This window comes from Microtus oregoni, unplaced genomic scaffold (genome assembly GCF_018167655.1).
Source record: "Microtus oregoni isolate MIOR12 unplaced genomic scaffold, Mior012 000013F_ref0000133, whole genome shotgun sequence".
Lineage (NCBI taxonomy): Eukaryota > Metazoa > Chordata > Mammalia > Rodentia > Cricetidae > Microtus > Microtus oregoni.
Window position 1 is genome coordinate 48,664,289 of NW_024543072.1, and position 12,648 is coordinate 48,676,936.

At 40.3% G+C, this 12,648-nt stretch overlaps 1 protein-coding gene across 1 annotated transcript in view; it reads left to right on the plus strand.

Moving 5' to 3' along the window:
• Positions 1-8,950: 8,950 nt before the first annotated feature.
• Positions 8,951-12,648, plus strand: part of Pla2g4a (phospholipase A2 group IVA) — a 139,304-nt gene continuing 135,606 nt past the window's right edge. The window contains exon 1 of the mRNA XM_041662737.1: positions 8,951-9,066. The gene's annotated coding sequence lies outside the window, so the exon portion shown is untranslated. The remainder of the gene's footprint in view (positions 9,067-12,648) is intronic.

A 12,648-nucleotide genomic window follows, 5' to 3' on the forward strand; every position in this document is an offset into this window, starting at 1 on the left:
CACTCAAGGTGCGCCTTTCCCTCATAGGAAATACTCTCTTGAACACACCAGATGTCTAGTCCACTAACGCTTTTGGCATTTCTGAACTCAAGCATAGTGATAATTAAATTTACTAGCACAGTACATAATTTGAGAAGAACTAAAATGTTGCTTAATATTTAGTGCAATTTTTAGATGTTTTAAAGTCTACTTCAATGTTACAAAATGAGCTAGTGGGACAGCTCACTGGATAACGGCTCTTGCTTCCAAGCTTGAGAACTTAAGTTCCAGTCCCAAGATCCACACTGTGGAAGTAGACAACCAACTCCCACACATTTTCTCCTGGTCTCCACATGCATGTTTTGGCATGCATTGCCATCACCACCAACCCCACCACCACACACACAAATAAATGTAAAAAAAGTTTTATTTTTGAATTCTGGAATGGGATGGTGTAGATCACTGTGCGATCCATGCTTAGTTCTTCATTTATAAAATGAATGCTTCCTTTTCTGATCTTTTGCTTGTTTCTTTTTGAGACAGTGGCTCTATTTAGTCTGGGCTGTTCTAAAACTCACAGAAATCTCTTGCTTCTGCTTCCTGGATTCTGGGACTAAAGGCATATACTATGATGCTGGCCGTGAGTGTTTTCTTAAGGTAACTTCAAGTGCCACTCTCTTCTTTGAATGTGTAAGATGCTGTAAATCAAAACCATTTTGTGCTGGGCGATGGTGGCGCACGCCTTTAATCCCAGCACTCGGGAGGCAGAGGCAGGCGGATCTCTGTGAGTTCGAGACCAGCCTGATCTACAGAGCTAGTTCCAGGACAGACTCCAAAGCCACAGAGAAACCCTGTCTCGAAAAAAAACAAAACAAAACAAAAAACAAACTAAAAACAAAAACAAAAAAACCATTTTGTTCTGTTTACTATGTATCCCTTTCTTTATCTCTTTATTTGAAGATAATGGACCCTAAGATGATCATTATATGAATGCAAAATATATTTACAAACAAGGATTATTAGACCTCTTCCTCCTCAGGTTTGTTCACGTTTTGGGTCCTAGGGCCTGTATGTGCTCAATATAAGTACTAGACTTATTGATTTCCCTGTTTTGTTACCTTCACCGTAGGATGTGGTTCGGCTGTTTCAGCTGTGTTTCTTCCATCACTATTGTTTGTTAAAATATGCCTTCTGTTATTTAATACAATATGTTTATCATAAATGATGTCAGAGCCCTGTTTCTTCAGCCAGTGCTGGCATGTTGTCATCTTAAAAGGTCTTTCAAAAACCACAATAGGAGAAGCAGCAGCATATCAGATTATGTTAATAGTGATAAGAATTCAAGCCCATTGCCTTATCTTTAAAAAGAATGTTTAAGCAAAATTAGAGAAAGCGATTATCTGCACAATAGGAAGCAGCAGAGGGAATCATATTGGATGTTACACACAGAGGAGAGGGTTCCTGGGGAAAGCACAGTGTAGTGTACGTTACATGCAGACGAGAGGGTCCCTGGATTTTAGGGTGTTGACTTCTCATCGTGTTCCATCTGCAGTTACTTGACATGAGTTGTTGATTCAAATCCAAACTACAGAGTTAGAGAGAGTTGTGCTCATTTTTTTCCTTGTCAACTTCATACAATTTAGAGTAACACGGGAAGAGGGAACCTCAATGGAGGAATTGCCCGGATCAGAATGACCTGTGGCCAAATCTGTTAGAAAGGATCTTGATAACTGATGTGGGAGGGCCCACACTCTGGATGGCAGAATAACTTTTGAGATAGTTCAAGGGATGATTCAGGATGCAAAACTTCTAATCTGAAGCTACTCAAGGAATGTGAAGAGCCTGGTCCTGAGGGGCCTTGTTTTGTCAGAGAGCAAAACACACACACACACACACACACACACACATGCACACACAACACACACACCACCACCACCACCAATCATGGCATGCTGTGTCGATAGTCCCTTGGATTACTTCGCTGACAAAGAGGCAGGACAAAGCTTGCTGAGATTTAGGGAAGTGATTACTTTCCTTGTCGTTTAGCAGTGGTGGGAGAAGAGAGCAAGAAGCATTTTATTAATTTTCTAACCAACTCATCAATGAATGTGCCTTTTTAAAGACATCAATCTCTTCTTTAAAAATGAGGTTGTTATTGAAATCTTGGGTTCATTAAATTTGATTATTAATCTCCCTTTGCTGAAGTCTACTCAGCCCGCACTGCCCAAGGACCAGCCTGCTCAGGCTGCTGGAGAAGGACCTCCTTGTTGCTGGGTCCACATCCAAGCATCTCTGGTGCTTCTGGGAAAAAGCAAAGCAGGCTTTGCAAGAAGGCTTGAGGTTCATCCAGGGTGATAATAACTCTAGAGAACACTTAACCCTTTTACCACTTATCAGTTTCCTGGTGTGGGCCTGGTCTCTCATGGATACATGACAGATTTAAGTTCTGGAAACTTTATGTGACTTGGTTAGCCTCCCTGATGGACTGGGCCCAGGTCCGGGTCTGCCTCCACTCAGAATAAATACCACACGCTACCAATGTAGCAATGAAGTAATGAGGCATTCCAGCATTTCCAAAGTACCTGCTGGGCCTCTGGGCCTGGCTCTGGAGGCTCTTGAGTTTTGATCTTTAGAGGAATATATTCTGATGACAGAATTACCTTTATGAGTTTCTCATTACATTAGGATTCAGTAGGTTGATAAGTGTCATATTACTCTTGTTGAATTTTCATTTTTAGATTTATTTTATGTGTGTGATTGCCTGCTCACATGGATGCATTATGTATGTGCCTATTGAGGCTAGCAGGGGTATTGGATCTTCTGGATATGGAATTACGGGGATGCCAGGAACTGAACCCAGGTCCTTTAGAAGGACTCTTAGCCACAGAGCCATGTTGTCGGCCTCAAGTATCATGCTAATAATAAAGACTCTTGAGAGTGACAAAATAATAGTCAGGAAAACAAACAGTCATCACAGTTGCCCACCTGTCACTTTCTTGAATGATACCGACAGCTGTTTCTTAACCAGAGAGAAGCATGTTGCTTTCTCCCCTGAAACGTTTCTAGTAAGGTATGCTGAGTGGACTTGCTCTGAGTTCAAGTCCCCAAAATATACCTAGAAGATCCCTTGCCTTTTTGTAAGTTACCCAGTTCAACCGTGCCCCTTCGTTGACCTGTATTGGGGTGGTGTGTCTGACAGAATGTAGATCATGTGCCTTGTTTGTAAAGAGCACAAGCACTAAGAATTCCCTCTGACAGCAACTAGGGATGGAACTGCAGGTCTCTCTCACGGTTTTTGTGCCAGGTGATAACTTAACCTTGTAACATTCTGTTTATTAACTTCTTTCACTGGGAGTGGGTATGCCAGGGCATTGTCCCTGTCTCTCACCCTCTGCCGTATGTCTCTGAACCATAGTCTCTCTCTGGACCTGCAGCTTGTGTTCTTTTAGCGAGGCTGGCAGCAAGGGAGCTACAGCAATTCTTCTGTCTCTGTCCTCCAAAGCACCGAGGTTTGGCATGCACAGGGCCACACGTGGCTTGTTATGGGTGTGCTGGGATCTGTAGTCAGATCTTCATGGTTCAATAGCAAGCAGCCTCGTTTACCACGTCAACAACTCTCAAGCCCTGCTTGTATACTCTAAAGGACCAGGAGAGGTCTGAGACAGGATCTTACTCCTGCAAGATGAACCATGGCCTTGCCTCTGAATTCTCTTCGATGCATATTTAAAGAACAAGGTAAAACTCTTTTGATATAGATACTTCAAGGGCATAAAACTCAAGCAGTAACCTTTTCTGTGTCAACTTTTAAAATTTCTTTGACAGCTGTAGCTTGTTTTGTTTTGTGCTATCAAACCAGTGGTAGAAACACCTGACAGTCTGAGAATGGGTATTTAAAGAAAACATGGTTTGTCATGCCAAATATCCCCCCTCGCCAGTTTGTTTTTTCCATAATTTTCAGATGACAAGACTGATTTCAACAAAGATTAAACTCTTTTCCTGTGTGGGCATAAGTTTTCAATGTAAACAGCATCTTGAAGATGAAAATCTGAAGTCTTGAGAAGGGTGTGGCAGAGCATGTTTGTAATTCCAGGACCTGCAAAGTGGAGGTGGGAGGGCTGGAATTGCAGTTAACTTCAATCTAACCTTACACGCCTGCTCCACCCTGATAGGCCTCCTCCCATTCTGCCTTTTATGCACTATGCCTGCAAGACTGGGGTCCTACTGCTCCCCTGTTAATATTGCTGTCTCTATTCCCATCAAATAATCTAACCCCATCTGTTGTCAAGTTTAGCAATGGCAGTCTCTGCAGAAGCTCAGAGGTACCAATGTCACCAATCAAATTCAGAGCAGAACATTCTAGATAACCTAGAGCATCTCATTCTAGGTCTGAATCTAGACATCTGTTATAACTTTTAAAAACCTGACCTCAACGTACATTCCTAACATGGCCTCCAGTTTCTCTCCACATAAGATCTGCTGCGTGCTGGAAGCACCTTTGCACTCCCTTAGTTCTGGCCTCTGCTTTTGTGGTTTCCACTTGCCCCCCAAATTCAACCCTAGTTTTAGGGTCCCCATCGTATTTCTGATCTAATTTGGTTCTCTTTTCTCCTTGTTCACCGCAGTGCTTGGCTGTTCAAGGCCCGAGTGCCGGAATTCTCATGTGTGTCTTTCAGATTTCATGGGCCAGTTTACGTTTCAATGTGCGTACTTTCCGGTTCTTTTCTATGGAACATTCCTCCCATATTTGGTTTCATCTTCCAAACCTCAGCCAAAATGCCACGTCCTTACAGAGGTCTTTCTGGGACACAACACTTCAGAAGTCCGTCTGGTTCTCTGCCCTCCCGTCATCCAGGATGTAGGACCCTGAAAACATGGAGCTTGTCTATTCTGTTTGCTTTCTCACCTCCTGGGATGCTGTTTTGCTTTATTCCTTTGCCACCATGGACTAAGAAGGATTGCCTATTGATTTAAAGATTAATCTCACCTCCAAGAATCCATTCAGAGATGTTTTATCAACCATCTGAGCATCCTTTACCTATATTAGTTGGTTCATAAAGGTTGATCAACACAGTAGCGTATTAAGAGATATTTAAGTTGGTTGTATCCTCAATGTTTTTCTTAATGGGCCCACCTTAAAGGAACAAAACAGTTGTTTATTTTTTTAAATTGTGTGTGTGTGTGTTAGGTATGTACGTATGTTCATGTGTATGTGAATGTATGTGTATATGTTCAGGCATGTTACATGTGTATGCCTGAAAGCCAAAGATCAATATCTTTCTTCGTCAATTTCCATTATATATATATATATATATATATATATACACACACACATATATATTTTATCATAAGTGTTATTTTTTTATTTTTTTAATTAATTTATTTATTTAAGATATCTGTCTCCTCCCCGCCACCGCCTCACATTTCCCTCCCCCTCCCCCGGTCAAGTCCCCCTCCCTCATCAGCCCAAAGAGCAATCAGGGTTCCCTGACCTGTGGGAAGTCCAGGGACCACCCACGTCCATCCAGGTCTAGTAAGGTGAGCATCCAAACTGCCTAGGCTCCCACAAAGCCAGTACGTGCAGTGGGATCAAAAACCCATTGCCATTGTTCTTGAGTTCTTAGTAGTCCTCATTGTCCACTATGTTCAGCAAGTTCGGTTTTATTCCATGCTTTTTCAGACCCAGGCCAGCTGGCCTTGGTGAGTTCCTGATAGAACATCCCCATTGTCTCACTGTGTGGGTGCATCCCTCATGGTCCTGAGTTCCTTGCTCGTGCTCCCTCTCCTTCTGCTCCTGATTTGGACCTTGAGATTTCAGTCAGGTGCTCCAATGTGGGTCTCTGTCTAGGTCTCCTTTCAAGAAAAACATATAGGCATCCTCCTGAACATCTTATATATTTTTAAAATGTTATTTATATTATTTCTGTCTCCTATGTGTACATGGCTATGGAGGTCAGAAGGAGACATCAGATTCCCTGGAGCTGGGATACAAGTAGTTGTTTGCTGCTCAACATAGGTTCTGGAAATCTAACATGGGTCTTATGGAAGAGCATCAGGTGCTCTTGAGCCATTTCTCTAGTCCCTTGACCTTATCATCATCATCATCATCATTTTGGGGACAGGATCTCTTATTGAACTTGGAGCTCACCGTTTCAGCTAGACTATCTGGCCAGCTAGCCCCCAGGAATCTACACATCACTGCTTCTGTGACTGTAAAAAGGAATTGCCATTAATATGGGTGCTCTGGACCAGGAACAGTATTCTCACACTTCCTTGTCAAATCCTTCAGCAACTGTGCATCTTCCCAGCACCTCATTTAGCTAATTCAGAGCAAATACAGTTTTATTTTCATTAAGTAAATATTTTTACTTTATTTTTATGTTTAAATTATATTTATTACTAAAATTATGTTTATTATATTAAATTGCTTCTAATAATAGTAATAATAATAGTCATTCCTGTGGAGGTAAGAGGACAGTTTTCAGGAGTCAGTTAGTTTCCTCTTTCCACTATCGTGTAGGATCCAAGGATCAAACTCAGATCATCGACCTTGCACACCAAGCAAGTTTACCCAGTGAACATCTCGACAACCTCGGTTTTCTTTCTTCCCTCCGCCTCTCTCTCTGTTTTTCTCTTCCTCTGAGACTGGGTCTCACTCGGTAGCCCTGGATAGGCTGGAACTGCCTATCTAGACCAGGCTGGCTTTCAGCTCATGGAGATCTGTCTGCCTCAGCCTGTCTCCAGAGTGCTCAGCATGAAGAATTGCCCCATGACCCACAGCTTTTTTTTTAAAAGCAGTTCTTAGACTATTTTTATTGAATGTTATCTCAATTTTACTTCACCTACAAAGATAAACTAGGCATAACTGTGGAATTTAAAGCCATGTAATTGTAATAAATGAAATGAAATCCCAGTATGTGACTATCTTTGCAATTTGGGTAAAGATAGAATGACTTGTTTTGTTGTCTGTCTAACCGAAGAAAAATGATATATACATGAAGAATGGAGAAAGCTGTTTTGAGGTAGTTGCTGAGGCCTGATCATGTATTTGAAAGAGCAAGTAGGGAAGTATTCCTGAGGTTCCAGGCAGTGACTTTATAAATACAGATATAAGAATGCTATTATTATCCTAGTCCGACACAGCCAACGTGCTAAAGGAAAACCCTACACTGACATCTCTCAGGGTTCCGCTACTTGAGAAACATTGGAAATTTACTCAGCAATAATTCTTTCTACTGAGAATTGCCTCAGCACAGAGGGCATGGGGCTTAGACTACACACTGCCGTCAGTGCATTTAAATGCCGACCGCATAAATATTTTCAGAACTCCACAGAGTGCCTGGAAATCCTTCTCCATGCTGAGTAATGGGGATCGTGGCCATTATGACAGAGTCACTAAAATTGGACAGACATTTGCTGCAAGAAATTTAGAGGAATCTTGGAGAGCAGAAAACAGTTTGTGGAAATGTTGCTGCAAATGGGTAGAAGAAACCAGGGCAAACTCATTTCTAATCCAACTGTTTGCCAAAAGTTCTTGAATATGACTTATATATATCTGTGTTTTCTATGGTAGATTGTCATTTTATTTTAACTGTGTGATTCTTTCTGTTTATACCACATACACTTGTGCTTTGTGATGGAATGAAGGATCCAGATTTGCCTTTTATATTTACTTTACTCTTGATTGAAAAAGGAACATTCAAAAACTTTAATGATATCAATTGCTAGGCATTGTGGCATGTGTCTGTGATCCCAGCGAGGTGGAGGCAGGAGAATTAGGAGTTTAAAGTCTCTTTTGCTAGACAGTTCAGTTTGAGTCCAGCCTAGGCTGCATGAGACCCTGTCTCATAAAACAAAAACAAATAAATTAGGAAATGAGGTGAAAAATGCATTTCGCCTTGGTTTCTGCTTTACTTTCCACCTCCAGATCTTTGCTTTGAAATCAGGTTTTTGACTTCTTTTTATGATGGCTTCACTTCATTATGGACTAGGATTGGGACATGTACGTCAAACAAATCCTGTCCCCACAAGTTGCTTTGGGACCAAAAGAGTTTATCCCAGTGCTAGAAAGCAAACTGAGAGTTTGTAAAAAGAAAAAAAAAATCATTATTTTTAAAAAGCATTGAAGATAATAATTAGGAGATGATTGAAGGAGTTGTTGGGAGGAAGGGGCAAGATAGTGGCCATTGCTGATAAAGCAGAGTTCTGCAAGGCTCCTGTCCAGGATCCTTAGGATAACAGTGTTCTATGGATTCTTGTGATGTTTGCTTCTTTGAGATATGGCTTCAATGTGTTACTTAGACTGGCCCTCAACTCACACCTCCCAAGTGCTGGGGTTACAGGTATGAGCTACCAGCAAGCTTGCTCGGTAAGGGACGCAATACCTGCACTTTCTTCTCATCAAAGTCATCAGATACTTCAAATGATATCGCAACTTGGGATTCTGCCAGGTTTGGTGTTGTTTCTAAGTCTGAATGTGTGTGTTCTATTGTTCCAAGTGTCTTTTCAGAGGTTTTGAGTTTGGAGAGAAAAGCTTGAGCAAGTTTGACTTTTAAAGTGGTCCAAAATTATTCAGCTGTAAAATGTGCGTATTTCATCTGTGGTGTTTGTTTAGAACGTAGCTTTTTAAAAACTTTAAAAATGCTCAAGATAGTTCATTATCTTTTCAACTTAGCTCTTACTCTTTTGGAAAAAAAAAGAGGAAGTAGTGACTGCTTAAGGGCAAAAGCCGCAGTATCAAAACACACACACACACACACACACACACACACACACGCACGCACGCACGCACACACGCACACAGAGTCTAGGACCAGTTAGGTCACACGTTTTTAAAGCATGTTTTATGGCTTTAAAGGCCCGACTTTAAAAACTAAACACGCACATGTATGATGTTAGCCTTCAACAGAAGAGCTCGCCCTGGCTTGAATTCCACCTTAACATCCAGTCAGTGAGACCGGCCCACTTCTTAGCCCCTCCTCCCAGTGGGAAAAGACTTTCTTGAAGTCGGAACTGTGTGGGGATCCTGACTGACTGAAAGCTAGAGGCACCAAGAAGCCTGAGGAGGAGTCTCATTTAACTCTGGGAACTGTAAGCATTTCCTCTCCCTGCCTGCTCCCTCTCGCACTCTCCCCAGGTATCTGTGGGCAGCTGCCGAGAAGGAAGGCTGCCACCCCAGATCAAAGCTCTCTGCTTTCCCTCCTCAGCCTTTGGGAAAGATTTGCAGAGCCAGCGGGCTTCAGTCCCCTTCTCACTCCGGAGGACTTGCTTTTCTGGGTCCCAAGAGCAGGCTGAATTAAAGGGAGAAATTGTTTCCTTCCGCGGGTGCTGGGAAATTTAGTATTTATAGAGAAGTGACTTGGCGCGTCTTTGTGTTCCACGTGATGCCACCCAGTGACTCCTGAGGACTCCTGAACTTGAGTTGTATGTTGCTTGACAATGGAAATCCTTAGGGGCAGTTTGGTGACTCATTTGAATTTTAATTGTTAAAAAAAGAGTTATGTTAGTGACATATGCAGAGAGCTCTTGGTTATCTAACGTGTTGCTGTGCTATGCGATGAACAATACTGAAAAACTAACCGTGAACTAACAAGCATTGCTATTTCCTCTAGTCTTTTGGTAACTCATCTATCCTGACAGGAGAACAGGTCAAAAATGTTCTCAAAAATACATTATCAAGTTGCATGCTTGAATTTTGAGTGTGAAAACTATTTTAGAACTGGGGCTCAAAGGAAGGAAGGAAGGGGGAAAGGCATTTGGTTTTGAAATAACAGTGACTTAACCCATTTAAGCTCTTTACAACTTGTCTCTTCAGTTTTATATTTATATATTCATCACTTCAAAAACTAGCTTAAGAAAAATGCCCCTGCTTTCGGCTGAAGTTTATACTGCTTTCGGTGAAGGGGGTGGAGAGCATTAGCGACATGCCCCTCAGAATGGTTAAATGTTATATCTGGGATTCTAATTTGGGAAAGGGGGGTATATTTTGTTTTGTTTCCTTTTGTTGGGTAATTTGGAATTGCAGTCAAAGAGAGTCACGGGAAATTTAATGAAATAAACCTATTGAGTCTGAAATTATATCCCAGATGTACTGGACCTTGTCAGTGAAGTTGGGTCTTTGTTTTTTATTGAGCTCAGGAAGAGTTAAATTTTAAATTAGGCAATAATTGTGAAATGTCTAGAGAAATATTTAATCGGCCTTTTCTCAACGTTCTACTACCTTCCTCCATGGGAAACATATTTCATGGAAAGAGAAACTCTCATTCTAACAGTATAAGTTATTTTCATAGCATTTCATACTTATTTTTAAATAGGAAAAATAAAGTTCTGACACATATGTCTCAGCCGCTGGTAAAGTTCATGTTTTTAGCACCTTATCTGCCCTTGTGCTGTCGCTCAGAAGGCTGAGTCCTGAAGCTGTGTCATTACATACTAATAGACATGTTCCAGGAATTAAAAAAAGAGGAAGACAGAACTTGCAGGGTTCCTTTTCCTCCCCTTCTGTTTACCACCACACCCCCACCATGCTCGTAAATGATATTTCTTTTATCCATTTTCTTTCTCGTTGGTCACTGACTCCTTCACAAGCATTTTGGGAACTTTGGAACCCTCCCGGGATAATGTATGTACGCTCTTCCAATGCACACGGATCTGAAAGAAAGAAATTCACACCTTTGCCAAAGGAATGGATATTTCCTAGAACTGTAGGCTTTCTGATAATACATCAAAGTTAAGTAGCAAACTAATTTACTTGTAAGTTTTGGGTTGCCTTGCTGTCCATATTCTAATGTCAACAATCTAGTGTCCACACTGGCCATTGTTCACCAATACTTGGGAATTCTAAGCACCTTGGGGCTGTGAGTAGCCACTTGCCTGGAAAGCAAGTGACATAGATTCTAGACTCAACCCCAATAATAATCAGTCATGAAGTATGAGACTTGTTATCTTTTACAACTTCTGATGAATCTTTTTACTTAACTATAATAAACATAACAGAAATTGATGCAAATTGTTTATTGGATCATGAAGTATATCTGTATATAGTCTACTTTTATTTTTAACTTTCTAATTTGTATTTACCAGACAAATTTCATAGTATTGCCTATTACAAACATAATTCACACCCACTGTCAAAATTTTTTAAATAATAGAAAATTGCAAAGAACAAAAGAGAAAAAATTACTTATTCTCCTCCAAGGATTAAGTTTTAAATGACTTTCATCTATTTATCTACTCTTTTAGTATTGTTGATTATCCAGATTACAGAGATGTAGAATAGAGAAAAAGAATCCATGGATTTGCATTCATATGCTTTTACACATCTTCCTATGTAATATGGACTCTCACTTGTACACTCAGAAAGTTTAATTTAGTGTCATTTTCTATGGTACTTTCTCCTGATTTACATGATTCTATTAAGACAGGCTTTATAATTGTGACTTTATATTCATCCATAGTTTTTAGATACTGTGAGTCTCATCTAGAAGTTAGATACCATGTAGAGATTAAAGACTATGACTCTTTACATGATCTATGTCCAGTCTGGAGATATACTGGATTGAGCAGTAATCTGTCACTGAATATTTAGATAAATCACAAGTTTTCATATTCTAAGTACTATTTAATCTAGAGCCATTATATTAATGTTTGTATAACTCATTATGACTCAGTCTTAAGAGTGCATTTCTAGACGTTGACAAAAATTCCACAACTTTCAAGTGATAAGGTCATAAGCGACCTAGTTACTTAATCTTATATTGTTATATTTTAGCTGTAAAATAGGAATAAAAATAATGCAGTATGTTGAGGATCCTCAAAACATTTAAAAAGATGTCACAGAATACTAGTTTCTGTTTGTCATTTTGCTTTTGAAACATATATCCATTCATAACTAGCTTAAGGTATTTGAGTTGGCCTACAATTACATTGGCTCTAAGATTACATTAGATGCTATGAGTAAGAATACGGAATAAACAGAGAATCCAGTGATTCACCCACTACAGGAAGACTGTTACCTTATTTACAATTGGATCTCTTTCTAAAAGAAGTTTGGCAAATGTTCAGAATGGTTATTTAGATGTTTGCATCTTCCAATGCTACTTTAATGCTTTCTCCCAGATTTAACTTTTAGCATGGTGAATTTGAACAGCTATAGTTGAGATCATCAGAGATCTTATGACATCCTCAAAGATTTTGAAGAATCTCAAGGGTCTTGCTGATCCAGATGTAGAGACAGAAATCCTATAGACATATATTTTTAGGGGTTTAGTTTCAGTGTTTCGTGGGACTTCCCTTCATAATGTGTGGGAATGCACAAGAACATGAAAGCAAATCACATTCTCATAGACTCATAATTTGCCAAAATTGAGGAAGTGCAAGAGGATTCTGAAAAGATTCCCCAAACGTTGTAGCGTTTCTCACAGTTCTGGAGAGATCCAGGCTTGCTTAATGTAGACAAGTAGGGCAAAGGCTAAGAGCTGGTTGTGTGACAATCACTCATAACAAAGTTTTGTAAAAAGAATGCCCATGTTTGTCAATAATGCGTGTGGAATGAGCTTAAGTGTTGACCAACTAACTCATCGTCTTCTATCTCTTGACTACTGGCGCAACAAAGAGCTGGGGAACTGGGAGTGATTCTGGGGTTCTTTTCAGAGAAGGCAGCAAATGGAAGAT